At 54.3% G+C, this 3,769-nt stretch overlaps 1 long non-coding RNA gene across 4 annotated transcripts in view; it reads right to left on the reverse strand.

The window, feature by feature from the left end:
• Nucleotides 1-3,052: 3,052 nt before the first annotated feature.
• Nucleotides 3,053-3,769, reverse strand: part of LOC127926118 (uncharacterized) — an 803-nt gene continuing 86 nt past the window's right edge. Inside the window, exons 1-4 of one of the 4 annotated variants that reach the window (XR_008123308.1) lie at nucleotides 3,706-3,769; nucleotides 3,488-3,597; nucleotides 3,310-3,419; nucleotides 3,053-3,199 (exon numbers count right to left, since the gene is read on the reverse strand). The exon at nucleotides 3,706-3,769 is cut by the window's right edge and continues 86 nt beyond it. This is a non-coding gene — a long non-coding RNA (uncharacterized LOC127926118). Of the gene's footprint in view, nucleotides 3,420-3,487; nucleotides 3,598-3,650 lie in introns of all 4 variants that reach the window. The other 3 variants (XR_008123310.1, XR_008123307.1, XR_008123309.1) reach the window with 3 other exon arrangements.

Consider the following 3,769-nt stretch of genomic DNA (forward strand, 5'->3'; position numbering starts at 1 on the left):
TCCTCCCCTTCCTCCTCCTCCCCTTCCTCCCCTCCTCCTCCTCCTGGACTGGACACAACATCAACACTTAACAGTGTCCTCCTCCCCTTCCTCCTCCTCCCCTTCCTCCCCCCTCCTCCTCCTGGACTGGACACAACATCAACACTTAACAGTGTCCTCCTCCCCTTCCTCCTCCTCCCCTTCCTCTCCTCCTCCTCCTCCTGAACTGGACACAACATCAACACTTAACAGTGTCCTCCTCCCCTTCCTCCCCTCCTCCTCCTCCTGGACTGGACACAACATCAACACTTAACAGTGTCCTCCTCCCCTTCCTCCTCCTCCCCTTCCTCCCCTCCTCCTCCTCCTGGACTGGACACAACATCAACACTTAACAGTGTCCTCCTCCCCTTCCTCCTCCTCCCCTTCCTCCCCCTCCTCCTCCTGGACTGGACACAACATCAACACTTAACAGTGTCCTCCTCCCCTTCCTCCTCCTCCCCTTCCTCCCCTCCTCCTCCTCCTAGACTGGACACAACATCAACACTTAACAGTGTCCTCCTCCCCTTCCTCCTCCTCCCCTTCCTCTCCTCCCCTCCTCCTCCTCCTGGACTGGACACAACATCAACACTTAACAGTGTCCTCCTCCCCTTCCTCCTCCTCCCCTTCCTCCCCTCCTCCTCCTCCTGGACTGGACACAACATCAACACTTAACAGTGTCCTCCTCCCCTTCCTCCTCCTCCCCTTCCTCCCCTCCTCCTCCTCCTGGACTGGACACAACATCAACACTTAACAGTGTCCTCCTCCCCTTCCTCCTCCTCCCCTTCCTCCCTCCTCCTCCTGGACTGGACACAACATCAACACTTCACAGTGTCCTCCTCCCCTTCCTCCTCCTCCCCTTCCTCCTCCTCCCCTTCCTCCTCCTCCTCCCCTTCCTCCTCCTCCCCTTCCTCTCCTCCTCCTCCTCCTGGACTGGACACAACATCAACACTTAACAGTGTCCTCCTCCCCTTCCTCCTCCTCCCCTTCCTCCCCCTCCTCCTCCTGGACTGGACACAACATCAACACTTAACAGTGTCCTCCTCCCTCCTCCTCCCCTTCCTCCCCTCCTCCTCCTCCTGGACTGGACACAACATCAACACTTAACAGTGTCCTCCTCCCCTTCCTCCTCCTCCTCTTCCTCTCCTCCCCTTCCTCCTCCTCCCTTCCTCCTCCTCCTCCCCTTCCTCCTCCTCCTCCCCTTCCTCCACCCTCCTCCTCCTGGACTGGACACAACATCAACACTTAACAGTGTCCTCCACCCCTTCCTCCTCCTCCTCCTCTCCCTCTCCTCCCCTTCCTCCTCCTCCCCTTCCTCCCTCCTCCTCCCCTTCCTCCACCCTCCTCCTCCTGGACTGGACACAACATCAACACTTAACAGTGTCCTCCTCCCCTTCCTCCTCCTCCCCTCCTCCCCTTCCTCCTCCCTCCCCTTCCTCCTCCTCCCCCCCTCCTCCTCCTCCTGGACTGGACACAACATCAACACTTAACAGTGTCCTCCTCCTCTTCCTCCTCCTCCCCTTCCCCTCCTCCCCTCCTCCTCCTCCTCCTCCTCCCCTTCCTCCTCCTCCCCTCCTCCCCTTCCTCCTCCTCCTCCTCCTCCTCCTCCTCCTCCTCCTCCTGGACTGGACACAACATCAACACTTAACAGTGTCCTCCACCCCTTCCTCCTCCTCCTCTTCCTCTCCTCCCCTTCCTCCTCCTCCCCTTCCTCCTCCTCCCCTTCCTCCTCCTCCTCCCCTTCCTCCTCCTCCTCCCCTTCCTCCACCCTCCTCCTCCTGGACTGGACACAACATCAACACTTAACAGTGTCCTCCTCCCCTTCCTCCTCCTCCCTTCCTCCTCCTCCCCTTCCCCCCTCCTCCTGGACTGGACACAACATCAACACTTAACAGTGTCCTCCTCCTCTTCCTCCTCCTCCCCTTCCCCCTCCCCTCCTCCTCCTCCTCCTCCTCCTCCTCCTCCTCCTCATCCTCCTCCCCTTCCTCCTCCTCCCCTCCTCCCCTTCCTCCCCTCGTCCTCCTCCTCCCCTTCCTCCTCCTCCCCTTCCTCCTCCTCCTCCTCCCCTTCCTCCTCCTCCCCCTCCCCTTCCACCTCCTCCCCCTTCCTCCTCCCCTCCCCTCCCTTCCACCTCTGCCTCCTCCCCTTCCTCCTCCTCCTCCCCTTCCTCCTCCTCTTCCACTTTTTCTCCCTGTATCATTGAGTTATGAGGCTGAACACACTCCCAGAAGGGTGCACACACATACACATGGGGGTAAATCATGTTTTTGGCACCACACGGATGGAGTAGGACTGAATAAGGACACGTGGATCTGTATCAGTGGAGGCTCCTCAGAGGAGGAAAGGGGAGAACCATCCTCCTCAGGCACCGTACAGATTTGATTAGACTAGTGAGCAACAGTATTTTTTATTTATTAAACAAATATTTATTTCACCTTTATTTAACAAGTTCTCCTTTACAACTGTGACCTGGCCAAGATATAGCAAAGCAGTGCGACACAAACAAGACAGAGTTACACATGGAATAAACAAACATACAGTCAATAATACAGTATAAACAAGTCTATATACAGTGTGTGCAAATGTAGTAAGATTAGAGAGGTAAGGCAATAAATAGGCCATAGTGACGAAATAATTACAATTTAGCAATTAAATACTGGAGTGATAGATGTGCAGAAGATGAATGTGCAAGTAGAGATACTGGGGTGCAAAGGAGCAAGTAAAATAAATAAATACAGTATGGGGATGAGGTAGTTGTTTGGGCTATTTAGAGATGGGCTATGTACAGGTGCAATGATCTGGAAGCTGCTCTGACAGCTGATGCTTAAAGTTAGTGAGGGAGATACAAGTCTCCAGCTTCAGTGATTTTTGCAATTTGTTCCTGTCATCACAGCAGAGAACTGGAAGGAAAGACGGTCAAAGAGGAGTTGGCTTTGGGGATGACCAGTGAGATATACCTGCTGGAGCGCGTGCCCACGTGTGGGTGTTGTTATGGACATTCTGTAGCTCAGTTGGTAGAGCATGGCGCTTGTAACGCCAGGGTAGTGGGTTCGATTCCCGGGACCACCCATACGTAGAATGTATGCACGCATGACTGTAAGTCGCTTTGGATAAAAGCGTCTGCTAAATGGCATATATTATTATTATTATTATTATTTATATTATGGTGACCAGTGAGATATAGCTGCTGGAGCATGTGCCTACGCGTGGGTGTTGTTATGGTGACCAGTGAGATATACCTGCTGGAGCATGTGCCTACGCGTGGGTGTTGTTATGGTGACCAGTGAGATATACCTGCTGGAGCATGTGCCTACGTGTGGGTGTTGTTATGGTGACCAGTGAGATATACCTGCTGGAGCATGTGCCTACGCGTGGGTGTTGTTATGGTGACCAGTGAGATATACCTGCTGGAGCATGGTGTGCCTGGAGCATGTGCCTACGTGGTGTTGCTATGGTGACCAGTGAGATATACCTGCTGGAGCATGTGCCTACGTGTGGGTGTTGCTATGGTGACCAGTGAGATATACCTGCTGGAGCATGTGCCTACGTGTGGGTGTTGCTATGGTGACCAGTGAGATATACCTGCTGGAGCATGTGCCTACGTGGGTGTTGCTATGGTGACCAGTGAGATATACCTGCTGGAGCATGTGCCTACGTGTTGGTGTTGCTATGGTGACCAGTGAGATATACCTGCTGGAGCATGTGCCTACGTGTGGGTGTTGCTATGGTGACCAGTGAGATATACCTGCTGGAG

Source organism: Oncorhynchus keta, unplaced genomic scaffold, assembly GCF_023373465.1.
Source record: "Oncorhynchus keta strain PuntledgeMale-10-30-2019 unplaced genomic scaffold, Oket_V2 Un_contig_6862_pilon_pilon, whole genome shotgun sequence".
Lineage (NCBI taxonomy): Eukaryota > Metazoa > Chordata > Actinopteri > Salmoniformes > Salmonidae > Oncorhynchus > Oncorhynchus keta.